The following is a 15,581-nucleotide window of genomic DNA, read 5'->3' as shown; positions in this document are numbered from 1 at the left end:
AAAGAAATCAAACCATAAATGTTTATAAATTAAATTATGTGTAATAATCCCTGTCCCCTGCTCGCTGCCTCCCGCCTCCTCCTGCTTTTACTATCAGCTTTCACAGCTCCCACTTACACACTGTGGGGGTGGGGTGGGAAAATAATAGAAAAGGCCACAGAAGACCCAACAATAACAATAGGAACAATAGCTGCGAGGAGCCGGCCGTGTGCGGGTACAGCCGGGCATCTCCGGGAGGGCGCACAAAGTGATTTCTATTTATAAACAGTTTGTGCAATTCATAGAAATGGGCACAAGATAATACAAAGATGTCTGCACGAGGGGGGGAAGAAGAAAACCACCAAACTGTCCCGCTCATCCAAGGCTGGAGTAATCTTTCCAGTTGGTAGGATGATGCGTTACTTAAGAAGAGGCACACACAAATACAGGATAGGCATGGGTGCCCCTGTGTATCTGGCTGCTGAAATCCTGAAGCTGGCAGGAAATGCCACCAGAGACAATAAGAAAGGGAGAATTACTCCGCGGCACATTCTGTTAGCAGTTGCCAATGATGAAGAACTCAATCAGTTACTCCGAGGGGTGACTATTGCAAGTGGAGGGGTCCTACCAAGAATTCACCCTGAACTCTTGGCTAAAAAACGCGGCTCCTGTGGCAAAGAGACTATCCTTTCTCAGCCTGTAGAGAAAAAAAGAAAAAGGGTGGCAAAGCATTGAACAAAGGGACAAAAAAGGCAAAAGCTGGGAAGAGCAAAGTACTCAGAAAGGAAAAGCAGGCAGATGGAGAGGAAGGTGCATCCAGTTCCACATCAGACGATGGACCAGGAGATGAGTTTACCATCCTTTCCTCAAAGAGTCTTTTGCTTGGGCAGAAGTTGTCCCTGACTCAAAGTGATCTCGGTCATATAGGCTCAATGAAAGTTGAAGGTATTATACATCCAACAACAGCTGAAATCGACCTGAAGGAAAATATAGATAATGCCATGGAAAAAGCTGGAGGAAAAGAGTTCCTTGAAGCTGTGAAAGAGCTCTGTAAAACCCATGGACCCTTGGAGTTGACTGGAGCTGCCCTGAGTCAAGCAAATGGATTGGCAGCCAAGTTCATCATCCACTGCCACATCCCACAGTGGGGATCAGATAAGTGTGAAGAACAGCTGGAAAAGACCATCAAGAACTGTTTATCAGTCGCAGAAGAGGAAAAGATCAAGTCTGTGGCCTTTCCTTCTTTCCCCAGTGGCAGAAACGGCTTTCCCAAGCATACAGCGGCTCAGGTCATTCTGAGAGCCATCTCCAGCCATTTTGGCTCCTCCAACTCCTCCACTGTGAAGAATATTTACTTCCTGCTGTTTAACAGTGAAATCATTGGAATCTATGTGCAGGAAATGGCCAAGCTCGACACAAAGTAGAAGCCAGAGCACACAGAGCAGCTCCACATGTGGTTGTACACAAGTAGAAGAGGACCGGAGATCTAGAGATGATGAATTGTTGTTCAGAAGGTGTTGAAATGTATGAAATGTTGACAACCTCAAAAGATGAAGTATAAACAAGCTCATAAAAAATATAAATTTATTAAATTATAAACTAGACATACAACAAAAATCCATAAATACATGTAAAGAATATATTATGCTACAGAGTGCTACAAATATTGGGTACAGGTGCACCAAAAGGAACACGCTGCGTATCACATAATGGAGACGGAGGAAACAAGGGTACAATCACATGAATACCGATACTGGGTAACCACTAATTTTAGTTCATCTGACTGTTCCTATCATTAGAGAGGTCCACTCCTGCACTGCATTGCTAAACCAAGCCTATTCAACGGTCCAATGACCAAATATTCACAAAATGCAGGGAGACACACTCCCCTACGTGCGTTTCGCCCACTGCTTCGTCTGGGGGCTAGTACGTGCTAGCCCCCAGACGAAGCAGTGGGCGAAACGCGCGTAGGGGCGTGTGTCGGCATCATGGAGAAGGAGAAGGGTAAGATCTGGATATGAGACTAAGTGTTCTCCCTGCATTTTGTGAATATTTGGTCATTGGACCGTTGAATAGGCTTGGTTTAGCAATGCAGTGCAGGAGTGGACCTCTCTAATGATAGGAACAGTCAGATGAACTAAAATTAGTGTTTACCCAGTATCGGTATTCATGTGATTGTACCCTTGTTTCCTCCGTCTCCATTATGTGATACGCAGCGTGTTCCTTTTGGTGCACCTGTACCCAATATTTGTAGCACTCTGTAGCATAATATATTCTTTACATGTATTTATGGATTTTTGTTGTATGTCTAGTTTATAATTTAATAAATATATATTTTTTATGAGCTTGTTTATACTTCATCTTTTGAGGTTGTCATCTATATAGGAAGTATCTCAGGGTATTACCCTAATTGGTTTTTGGTGATCCTGTTCGGATCTATTTGTGATTATGGTTTCTGGACCTGGGTTATTGTTTTTGATGTATGAAATGTTGTGGTTTGAAGACTGATTTTAAGTTTATGTTCCCATGGTTGAAGAGGTATATTTGGGCTGATTCTTCTATTTCTGTACCAAGCCAGCACCCTATTTGCATTTTTATAGAACCTGAAAAATATACCCCTCTGTAATAATCAACCATGTTGTTTTTTTTGTTTCTTTAAGGATGTTGTTCCCAATGTCTTCTCTTACGTTTCCTGTCTTATTATTTTAGACTTAGTGTTACGACAGCTAAAAAAAACCTGTTTTAGATTTGTAGTATTGGATTTTACAAGAGAAATAAGACCACAATATTATTTAAAAAACTAAGCAAAGTTAAAAAAATAAAATAAAATTATGTGTAATAATGATAAATGACACAGGGAAAAGCATTGAACACACTGAAATGTATTTAATACTTTGTACAAAAGCCTTTGTTAGTGATGACAGCTTAAAGATGCCACCTGTATGGAGAAACTAGTCACATGCATTGCTCAGATTTGATTTTGGCCCATTCTTCCTCACAAACACTCTATTCTATTGGATTAAGGTCAGGTGATCAGCTGGGCCACTCTAGTAGCTTTAATTTCTTTCTCTGAAACCAATTGAAAGTTTCCTTGGTCGTGTTTGCTTGGGATCATTGTCTTGCTGAAATGTCCATCCGTGTTTAATCTTCATCATTCTGGTAGATAGCAGCAGATTTGATCAAGAATGTCTTTGTACATTTGTCTAGGGTTGAGCGAAACGGGTCGGACATTTTCAGAAGTCGCTGACTTTTGGCAAAGTCGAGTTTCATGAAACCCGACCCCTGTGTGGGGTCGGCCATGATGTCGGCGATCTTCTGAATCTGGTATCGGAATTCCGATACCGAGTTCCGATATGTTTCCGGCAGCCTTCCTTCTTAAGAATGAGCGCGTGAAGGACCTTTCGATGACGTCACGGCTTGTGATTGGTCGCGGCGGCCCACGTGACCGCTCAGCGACCAATCAAAAGCCGTGACGTAATTCTCATGTCCTAAATTCCTAGAATGCGGAATTTAGGACCTGAAAATTACGTCACGGCTTTGTGATTGGTCGCTGAGCGGTCACGTGGGCGGCCGCGACCAATCACAAGCCGTGACGTCATCGAAAGGTCTTTCAAGCGCCATTCTTAGGAACGGAAGATGCCGGTTACCAGCGGCGATGTCCAGGCTGCGTCGGAGAGGTGAGTATATCAATATTTTTTATTTTAATTCTTTATTTTACACTTAAATATGGATCCCAGGGCCTGAAGGAGTTTCCTCTCCTTCAGACCCTGGGAACCATAGTATCCCATTGCACTGCATTGGGTTTCGTGTTTCGGCCGACCCCAACCCCGACTTTTTTATAGGATTGGAAGATTTCACTCGACCCGACTTTTGAGAAAGTCGGGTTTCGTGAAACCCGACCCTATCCTATAAAAATAAAAGTCGCTCAACCCTACATTTGTCCATTCATCCTTCCTTCAATTACATGAAATTTGAAAGTGCCATATGCTAAAACATAGCGGCACACCATGATGTTTCCACCTCCTAAATTCACTGTTGGTAGGGTGAATTGGGGTGATATGCAGAGTCTGTTGACCTCCAAATGTGGGGTGTAATATGGCATCCAAAGAGCTCAATTTTGGCCTCATATGACCAGATTATATTCTCCAGTAATTCACAATAAATACACAGCATAAGCAGAGAGAACTGAGAGAGTAGTGTTTGATCACAACAGTTATTCTATTGTAAATATGGCAGCTTAATTACAATTCCAATTTTTTTTCATGCAGAAATAAGACAACAATATTGCTGAAAAAAAAATCTAAAATGAGTGTTTTCCAGATAAAGTCTGTGTACATCAGTTATACTAGTCTAACTTGTCATGTGTACATGACGCACCAATGTTGCAGCCAGTTGCCCCTGCTGGCTTTTTGGACATGTTCCAAAAATGTCTTGTTCATTATTTTTTGGGGGGTTTGCCGAATAACTAGGTTAAAAAATGCAAATGAAAACATGTAACTGCAGCGCTCTTCTTCAATGCATTTGCATCATAAACTACAGATTTTTTTTTTTTTTGCTCAACTGTTTAGTAGTCAAATTTACTTTAATTTGACTATATGCCCTGAAGAAGAGAGCAAGATAGCTCTCGAAACGCGTAGGCTTCAATAAACCACCCTAAATCTACCCCGTGTGTGCGGTCTTCAGTTCGCCTAAGACTATTACCTTCAGCATCCTTTTGGATTCTTGTGGAGACCTGCTGCTACAGTTATGCCTGCTTGGGAGTTGTGACCTTGGTTCACAACTCCAATAGGTGAGCACATTCCCTGCAAAGGACTGTATGTGTTTTTTAAAACAGTGTGACACATTGGGGGCGCCTTGTCTTTTTTCTTTTTGTAGTAGTCAAATTTGACATTTGTACATGCCAAATTGTGGATGTGTACTTTGAATTTCTTTGCTTTTGCTCATTCCTTCTTGGAAAAAGAAAAAATAATGTGTTTAGAAAAAAAAACTAAAAAGAATTAAAAAAAAAAAAATCTAATATTTAACTGCAATTGTCTACTTCAGAAAAGGAGAGTGTCCTTAATTACTGCTTTAGTAATCAAATTTGACATGTGCACATGCCACACCGATGCTCCGGTCTCTTACCATTGCTATGTTTTGGACATTTACCTAGCATTTCTTATTCAGTCCTTTGTGGGACAGGGAAATTGTGGCTGAAAACTGTAAAAAAAATTTGAATACAGTGTAGAAAAAAACGTCTGGCTAAAAAAATCTTCCAAAGGATGCAGTTGTGCACAAGAAAAAATTCCCATACCATGGCATCTGGTAGTAAGAACGTGGGAGACGCAGGTACCACCACTTGCAAGAGCTGCACTGAAATTAGTGCTACCAAATGCAGGTCACAATTAGACTGGAATCACATCAGTGTATGGCATCCGATGCAAGAGAATCGGATGTGATATGCTAATGACCATGTCATGCTACTGTGCTGCGATTCTCTCGCATGAGGGGATCACAGCACAGGTACGAAAAAGATGGAGATAGTAATTTCTCCATCTCCTCCATGGCCTGATTCGGCATATATGGATTGCACTGGGGTGACATCCGAGTGCAGTCCGATGTTTCACTCGCTCCCATACACTGGTACAGGTGCGAATTAATTGAGTCTTACTGCCATTTGCAGGATTCTGTGATTGTTCTCTCATGCCGAATCGGCATGAAAAAATAATTGCAAGTCTTAGCTGCCCCATAGAATAACACTGGGTAGAGAGCATAGCAAAATAGCAATCTGTCGTGTTATACGGTAGTGTGACTACGGCCTTAGCTTCATTTTCTACCAGCCAGCATATTAGTGAGGAGGAAGTACACAATGTTATGGAATATATGGTACTCCACTCAACCTTTACATTGAGGACTTTCAATTCTGTCAATAACCTCTATTTTTTTGTCTCTTAATCTCCTAAACCACAGCACTCATGGAGCTAAGGAAGAAACAACTTATTTCAGATGATTTTTTTGGATGAGATGAACAGTGTCAGTCAGCCTTTGTATTCAGATGATATTGGGGCATGGGAGGTAGAGGACATGATTGAAACACCTAGTTGTGCAGATGGCTCTTTCAGATGAGGTGGTAGGTGCACTGGCATTGGAAGCCAAGATTCTAGTGGCACTCTGAGTCAAGTCAAATTTAGAGATGGGAAGTAGGAGAGGGGCATGATGATGATAGTATGGAGAGCAGGGAACCAGATTGAGGTGAGGAAGAGGTGCTGTCATTTGGAGAGGGTGGTTGTGTTGTTGATGAAGAGTGGAAAAAGATCTTTTTTGGGCATAACTGCTTATTCTGCAGTCAGCTCAGGAGAAGATGAGACAACAACATTTTTTGGAGGAAGCTCAACAACACCTGAAAGCTATGGCCATGATTGTGGTGTTGGTGAGTCCTACATGGAGGCACTTTGAATGTGGGAATTATTTTATATTTTGATAGCCAATATTTTTTCAGTATTTAGGCTCTGCACAAAGAAAAAAGCCCTTGCTCAAATTGACTAGAAATTACTACTTTCAATCCGCATGTGAAGTAACATCACCTGTTCATGTGGGAAAAGCAAGCTGGCTAACAATATAAGCAAGACTCAAGCGGTCTTCCTACCTTTGCTCTTTGTGCTCATCTTTCTAGTAGTCAAGATTGATGTTAAAGTATAACCTTTTCAAGGTCTTCATCATCATTTATTTTTGTCATATTCCTCCTCCGCCTTCCGTATCACACTGTTAAATATGCATACCTGATATGTAGCCAGGAAAAAAAACCATACGCTTTCAGTTTTCTGCTTGTGGGCCAATTCCACTCCCACCTGGTCAAGTTGCTGGTGGTGCATTCACATACCATTTAGTAGATTCCACTACCTCTGGCAAGAAATGATGGCCTGCTTTCAGCCTTGTTGGAAGATACTCAGCTGCAGTTATTTATCACAGAAAATGAGTAGGTGAATAAGCTGCACATGGCTTTGAAATCAGATCTAGTGCTAAACCATAGAGGATTCACTATCTGTGCTGTTTACAGTGATGCATCACTGTCGCTCAAAACATTGACCCAAAAGGTGATAAAAGGCATATTCTGTCTGTGCTCATAATTGCTGCGAAACATGTTGACATTGCAGTGCACTTTCAAATGCAACGCTCTATAAAATTGCCAGCATTCACCTGCACATGAGAATATAGAGCAGGCACTCATTTTCTGCAGCTTTGTTAGTCTTTCTCAGAATAGGAAGTGATAATGTACAAGACCAGTGATTGGCTGCTTCAGTCATATGACAGACAGATGGAATATTATCCAAACCCCTTGGAACCTGAAATGAGATGTATGCTGTAACCAATCAATAACGCTCAGTGATCATGTGCCATTCATGAACATATGACTTATAAAGCCAAGGATTGCCTGCAGTAGACATGTGACTGAAGAATGGGATGTCTCACTTCTGGTCAAAAGGGTTGGAGCGGCAAGAGATTTGAGCAATAAGCATCGCTTATTTCTTTTAACATGCAAGTGCCAGAAGTGAGTCACAAACCACGCCCACTGGCGCCAGTGTCACATGATCGATAGGTTGGCATGATAACTCAGGGTCTGCAGCAGGTCTCTGTGATTGTCATAGCCAGATTTCTATGAGCAATGCCCAGTGGTCGGCTCTCATAGAAACTGAGCATTTCCGCTACACAAAACAGGGCTGCAGCTCTGCTATGGATAACACAAGCGATTGGATGATTACAGTTTTAAGTCTCCCAAGGAGACTATTGCAGCAAGTAAAAAATGAAAACAAAATAGTTTTACAAATATTAAAAAAACATAAAGCTTAAACCACATAAAAAAATAACCCTCAACAAGCCCCAGATCCTAAAAAATGGAGATGTTACCAGTCCCGGAAACTTTTTTTTTTACTAACTTTGGATTTTTTTTTCACCACTTAAATAAAAAAGAACCTATACATGTTTGGTATCTACAAACTCGTAATGACCTTGGAAATCATAATGACAGGTCAGTTTTAGCATTTAGTGAACATGGTAAAAATAAGCCCCCAAAACAATTGTAGAATTGCCCCTTTTTGGCAATATCATTGCACTGTGAATTTTCCAGCAAGCTATTTGGTAAAATCAGTCATGTAATTCGAAAGTACAACTCATCCTGCCAACAACAAACCCTCACATTGCCATATTACCAGAAAAATAAAAAAGCCATATCTCTGGGGAAAAGGAGAGCAAAAAACGGTAACGCAAATGTAAGATGCTAGCAGGATCATGGGATGCCTCCAAGGTTATGGGCCACGGTACTGTCTAAGTCCGATGTGTCTTCTGTACTACTCTCCTGACAGTCTCGTTCAAAAGGGCACAAAGTGGCTGATGGTAATACGGGTGACGGTCTTGTACGAGCCCAGCGTGGCTCGGTAGGTGTTTAGTGGCCCAGACAGGATGCGAAGGTCTGTACTGTCCCCGGTCACTCTTATGGGGCATGTGTGTAGTACTCATAGACATGGAGACTGGACTCACACCACACATATCTCTCTCCCTGGTCCCCGCTGTTAGTGGCGGGCGACGACTGGCACTGGCTTGCATTCTGCTGGTGTTCTCAGGGCAGGGCTCCTTCTATATGGCCTGTCACCACACCGGTACACTCAAATGGGGGAAGCAGAGTGCGCTGCTCACTGCTGTGCGTGCCGCTCTATGCACTGTTCTCTGCGCTGCTCCCCACACTTCTCTCTGCCGGCGCCAGACTACCCTATTTTGCACGCTTTTTTACTTTAATGCCTCTGCTGCTGCGCGCCCTTTTCTGTCTCTCTCCACCCTTCTCCATCCCCAGGTAGGTCCTCTTTGCTCAGGATTCCCCCAGACAGCAAGGGAAGGTCCGCCAACTCAGGCTTCCTCTCGGGAACCTGGCATGCAGGTACCCGCGATCCGGTCTACCTCCTTACATTCCCCCTCTCTTTTACCTCACCATTCCACGGGCAAGGATTCGTCACAGTCCATACTGCTCATCTGAGGGCCAACAGCTGCCCACAATTTTTGAAACTCCTCCTGCCTTTATGGCTCCATCGTCTCCCAGAAAGGCCTGTAGAGGTCACTTCAACCTTCGAGTGAAGTGGTAGGGACTTTAGTCACTTTTCTCACCTCTACAGTGTCATCCGATATCTCTGCAACATCAGTCACTTTCACACCTTTCTTCTTTATCCTTTTCTTAGCTTTGTTGCCAGCAGATGGCTCGTCTTTATTCTGGTCTTCTTCGGAAACCTTGGGAACTTCTGGCTCGGACTCCTCAGTCTGTGGACTAAATACTGGCAATTCTTCTCCAAAGTACCCCCTCTCTTTGACAGGCACACTCCCATCAGGAATGAAATTGGATGGATCAAGACCATGGAGACCGGATCTCCCATCATCCTCGCTTGGTACTGCGGGTGTCACTTCCCATTGCTTCTCAACCATACTCTCTGCCTCACCCGGCTGCTTTGCCTCTTCCAACCAGTCAAGATCTCTGGGGCTGTTGGGCTGCAAACTTTCCACTTCAGAGAGCAAAGTCAGTGGTTCTTCCTCTTCACAAATGGGAATCGTGGAAATGGGTGTACTGCGAACACTTGGCACTTGATCCCTTTCTATGAGTTCCTGTAACAGGCAGGAACACAAGAGGCTTTGGTGTACCATTTGATTAGACACCTCTTCTTCCCCTTCGGGTTGGTCTTCACAGACGGCACCCATAGATCCAGTTTGGTGTGTTACCAGACTCTCTGTAATAATTATAGGGGATAACTCAGGAGACTCTTTGCGTGGAACAAGACAACTACAAGACACAGTTTTATAAGTGGTAAAGTCTATATTATCACACAGTGATTCAAACAGGTGCAGAGAGAAACTCAAGTCCACAACACTTGGAGTAAATATTAAATGCAGCTTAGCAGTCTATAGGAAACTTCAGAGGAAAATGCAATCACGCAGAAAGTCTATGAAGCACAATTATTCTTGAGGATACTTGACACGAATAAGTCCTTGTTAAGTCCAAAACACAGATAGATATGCTTATAAGGCAGTTCAAATAATACCTTAGCTCAACCAGGGAGGCCTGGGTAATAGTCTCAGGTTCTTGCAGAGCAGAAACAGCTTACATGTCCAGCAAATGCAGATGGAAATAAACACGAGCAGCAGATGAAGGAGGATTACTGGAACTGTTGTATGCAGCAGGAACTCAGAGCAGAGTAGCAGGATAACCCCACAGGTTCACAGGAGCAGGTATATAGCAAGGGAGTCACCAGAGGTCAAGAGCTGGATGCAAGGCAGAATACTCTAGCACAGACTGAAGGCTGGGGTGGAGTTTTATAGCAGGAAGACACAGTGCACATGAGACCCATGACGCCATCTTGGAAAAGGGCAGTAATGCACAAAAGATAATAAAAAATGTTCAGAGTCCTGACACTCGCCTCTTCATATTCTAGAACTGCTGGAGGTAATGTCCCAGGAACTTCTTCCTCTTCACAATCTACCACTTCTGGCAGAGGTACCTCAGAAACATTTTGAAACTCTTCCATTAAATCGGGGTCTCTTGAGCTGAAGGCTGGCAAATAGTGTTGAGCGATACCTTCCGATACTTGAAAGTATCGGTATCGGATAGTATCGGCCGATACCCGAAAAATATTGGATATCGCCGATACCGATACCCGATACCAATACAAGTCAATGGGACACAAATATCGGAAGGTATCCTGGATGGTTCCCAGGGTCTGAAGGAGAGGAAACTCTCCTTCAGGCCCTGGGATCCATATTCATGTAAAAAATAAAGAATTAAAATAAAAAATATGGGTATACTCACCCCTCCGGCGGAGCCTGGACCTTACCGATGTAACCGGCAGCCTCCGTTCCTAAGAATGAGGAGTTTACGACCTTCGATGATGTCGCGGCTTGTGATTGGTCGCGTGACCGCTCATGTGACCGCTCACGCGACCAATCACAAGCCGCGACGTCATCGCAGGTCCTAAACTCCTCATTCTTAGGAACGGAGGCTGACGGTTACATCGGTAAGGTCCAGGGGCCGCCGGAGGGGTGAGTATATCCATATTTTTTATTTTAATTCTTTATTTTTTACATGAATATGGATCCCAGGGCCTGAAGGAGAGTCTCCTCTCCTCCAGACCCTGGGAGCCATACACTGGGAACTTCCGATTCCGATTTCCGATATCACAGAAATATCGGATCTCGGTATCGGAATTCCGATACTGCAAATGTCGGCCAATACCCGATACTTGCGGTATCGGAATGCTCAACACTACTGCCAAACTGTCCACTTCAGAGCACAAGTTAAGTGATTCTTTCTTCTCACAAAGAGGAACCATAGGAGTGGGAGTTTCAGGGACATCTGGCTCATTCTTTTCTTCAGGCTGGGTCTCACAGACAGAACCCTCGGTTCCAAGTTGGAGCTCCACCAGGCTCACCTCAAGGCCCCTGACCAACGCAGACACCCCACCGTAGATAGTCAGCCCCCTCGCCATCTCTTCTCGGCACCCGGCGTCCTGGCTCTGTCTGGCTCTGGGTGTGGCTGCTCTCTTCTCACCTATCATTTCTCCCAGCCTTGCTCAGGCTTCCCCCAGACAGCAGGGGAAGGTCTGCCCCACTCAGGCTTTTCCCAGGAACACAGAATGCAGCCATTCTAGTTCCGGACCTGGCATGCAGGTACCCGCAGTCCGGTCTACCTCCTTACACAAATGCGGAATTACTTCTGGTCCTTAAGGGGTTAAAGAAGCCCTCCCATTTTTAGTTTTTTTAATTAAATGTGTGTACATAAGCATGTTTTGTAGTGTGAGTGTATGAATATACTCATCTACAACCACTCTCTGGGATCCAGCATCTTTCTTCTCCGTTTCTGAGTGACCTCGCACCTCTGCAGTCTCTCTGGTTTATGCTGCGCTCTGAATGACCCAAAAGTGGTGCCAGAATGATGACCCATAGGCTTTTATTGGAAAAGAGACAGAGAGCAAAGAGTGAGCCTAGTTGCAATTGCGGTGATGTCACTGAGAAGATAAGCAGAACGGCGCTGGATCCCAGAGAGAATGGCGGTAGGTGAGCATATTAATACACTCACATTACAATACATGCATATATACTGTACATATAGTTAATAATTAAAAATATAGATAGTAGGGCTTCTCTAAGGAAAGCATCCTTCAGGATAATTTTTAATAAAGTAATTCCAGGGCTGTGTGTCAATTCTCATTGGTTAGATTTTGGAAAAAAGCCAAAGAGAATTTAGCTTGATTGTGACCAATCTCACATTGCTGGCGTAATATATTGATCATTGGCCTATGATCTTAGATGCACTGTTTGTTGGAAAGGACAATATTGTATTAATATGAATTATTTATGTAGGCTTTGGTTAGATGATTGTATGTATGTGCAGTGCACTGCTTGCTCAATAAATTTGGATCACTAACTGATACAGAGGCTTGACAACCGGTACAGCGTATGTTCCAAATGACAAACCTTCCTGAAGCATCCTATTCTCCCATGAAGATAACGACAGACACTGTTTAGACACAAACAATAACAGCCTCGCTTCCTCCCTTCCTTGTTGTTTCCATAGACGGCTCCAGCTTCCTTGGTGTGGGGGACATCCAGTGGTTGTTTTGTGCAATCATCATTCCCAAGGGTGCTCTGACTTACAGCACGCACACAAACATCTCTCTCTTCCTATATACAAGGACAATAAACTTAAAGTGTCAGGTCCGTTTAGTTTTTATCCATACATAAGATGATATCTGACAGTTGTTCATTTTTTTTTTCTCCTGGTCAACGACTCAAATGCAAGCAATGCCCAAGCCTGAAATATCAATCTGTCTCTCCTCTTTCATACACATGCATGAAACCCCTCCAGACCCTCTATTAAACGCCCCCCTTGGCCTCCAGCACTGGTCGTCAGAGAAGACCCTTTATAGACAGCTCTCGTTTCACCCCTTAGAAAGAGAGAGAGACGCAGCTGAATGTTGATGGACTTCGAGACGCCAAATCAGAAAAAGCAGATGGCAAATGAGCCTCGGAATTCAGACAACGTTATGAAAGGGTTGAAGGAAAACTAAGCATTTTTAAGTGCAGCTTTGGAGACCTGGGACATCTTCCAGCTTTGGCTGAAGCGAGCAGAAGCCTAGAAGTCGCGGGAGGCTTGGGTTGGCTCCCGTCACTGCAAAAATATGGAAGAGATAAGAGAATAAAGATGTACATGGAACAATAGCCACATAACATATACATGCAAATACTGTGTTGTAATGTTTTTTGTTTTTTCCGAGAGCAGATACCGTTTCTAATGTATTTGCTCTTGCAGAAGGGAGAAGCGAAGAAAGTGTAGTGATAAACTATTCCTGAAAATGAGCTTTTAATTAAAATATGTTGTAAAAATGCCCTCAATCTGAACACAAATCAGCCAGCCAGCACTATCCATTGTCTCACGCTTGTATTGTGTTTTTTTTTTGTTTTTTTTTTAATCCTTTTATGTTTTGCAAAGCAAGCACAGTGTATCTACTGTATAGGACAGAAATGCTTGTGTTGCCTGCACAGAGATACCGAAGCTTTAGAGAATGATTGGAGTATTTTTTTTTTTAACCATTTTATTATTTTATTCTGGTTTACTGTATATTAGGAAATAGTGAGATACAAAAAGTAACTTGTTTTATATTTGGCTGTGGTTTGTCGATAAGCCGCCTTTGCATGGTGTATGGATACGGTTTAGAACATGTTTTTATTTATTCAGATTTACTCATTTTTTATGCTTTATCACAACAAAATACATATGAAAAGCCAGAAAAGAATTAAATCTGCATGCCGGGGCTTGAGATTTTTACAATTATTTTGTCGACTGAAGCAGTTCTGTTTTTCAAACATCTCTCGAGCAGTGATGGCTACTTGTCATGTCGAATATGCAGATGCTGAGAAAACGGACAGAGCAACAATGGTGACAAAGAACAAGCTCAGGTTGTGGATTCATACCGACGTTATGAATGATTTATGGAAGAGAAACATTTACTGTGAAGCTGCTTTACTTACTGTATGTACATATATACTGCAGATGTGAAAATCAGTTAACATGGGGTAACAGGGAGCTGTAAGAGTTCTTGGTATACTCTCTAGACAGAAGCATTTCATTTTTACATATAAGTACAACAGCCAATCTGTTGTAGTAATAGTGAAAATGAAACAGTACCAACTATTTTGATATATAATCTACACCCTTAAGGGAAAAAAATAATAAGATCTAAAGAATATATATATATTAAAAAAGCAGGGTATGTGCTCTTTATATTACATTACTATAATATTATATCTATTTTGTAATACATACAGTGGGGCAAAAAAGTATTTAGTCAGTCAGCAATAGTGCAAGTTCCACCACTTAAAAAGATGAGAGGTGTCTGTAATTTACATCATAGGTAGACCTCAACTATGGGAGACAAACTGAGAAAAAAAAATCCAGAAAATCACATTGTCTGTTTTTTTATCATTTTATTTGCATATTATGGTGGAAAATAAGTATTTGGTCAGAAACAAAATTTCATCTCAATACTTTGTAATATATCCTTTGTTGGCAATGACATTTTCTGTAAGTCTTCACAAGGTTGCCACACACTGTTGTTGGTATGTTGGCCCATTCCTCCATGCAGATCTCCTCTAGAGCAGTGATGTTTTTGGCTTTTCGCTTGGCAACACGGACTTTCAACTCCCTCCAAAGGTTTTCTATAGGGTTGAGATCTGGAGACTGGCTAGGCCACTCCAGGACCTTGAAATGCTTCTTACGAAGCCACTCCTTCGTTGCCCTGGCGGTGTGCTTTGGATCATTGTCATGTTGAAAGACCCAGCCACGTTTCAACTTCAATGCCCTTGCTGATGGAAGGAGGTTTGCACTCAAAATCTCACGATACATGGCCCCATTCATTCTTTCATGTACCCGGATCAGTCGTCCTGTCTCCTTTGCAGAGAAACAGCCCCAAAGCATGATGTTTCCACCACCCTGCTTTACAGTAGGTATGGTGTTTGATGGATGCAACTCAGTATTCTTTTTCCTCCAAACACGACAAGTTGTGTTTCTACCAAACAGTTCCAGTTTGGTTTCATCAGACCATAGGACATTCTCCCAAAACTCCTCTGGATCATCCAAATGCTCTCTAGCAAACTTCAGATGGGCCCGGACATGTACTGGCTTAAGCAGTGGGGCACGTCTGGCACTGCAGGATCTGAGTCCATGGTGGCGTAGTGTGTTACTTATGGTAGGCCTTGTTACATTGGTCCCAGCTCTCTGCAGTTCATTCACTAGGTCCCCCCGCGTGGTTCTGGGATTTTTGCTCACTAGTCTTGTGATCATTCTGACCCCACGGGGTGGGATTTTGCATGGAGCCCCAGATCGAGGGAGATTATCAGTGGTCTTGAATGTCTTCCATTTTCTAATTATTGCTCCCACTGTTGATTTGTTCACTCCAAGCTGGTTGGCTATTGCAGATTCAGTCTTCCCAGCCTGGTGCAGGGCTACAATTTTGTTTCTGGTGTCCTTTGACAGCTCTTTGGTCTTCACCATAGTGGAGTTTGGAGTCAGACTGTTTGAGGGTGTGCACAGGTGT

At 42.9% G+C, this 15,581-nt stretch overlaps 1 pseudogene; it reads left to right on the top strand.

The window, feature by feature from the left end:
* Window positions 1-264: 264 nt before the first annotated feature.
* LOC143775144 (core histone macro-H2A.2 pseudogene) lies at window positions 265-1,490 on the top strand (annotated as a pseudogene).
* Window positions 1,491-15,581: the final 14,091 nt, after the last annotated feature.

Source organism: Ranitomeya variabilis, chromosome 5, assembly GCF_051348905.1.
Source record: "Ranitomeya variabilis isolate aRanVar5 chromosome 5, aRanVar5.hap1, whole genome shotgun sequence".
Classification (NCBI taxonomy): domain Eukaryota; kingdom Metazoa; phylum Chordata; class Amphibia; order Anura; family Dendrobatidae; genus Ranitomeya; species Ranitomeya variabilis.
The sequence above is the reverse complement of the archived record's forward strand: the minus strand, read 5'-3'. Positions and strand labels throughout refer to the sequence as shown.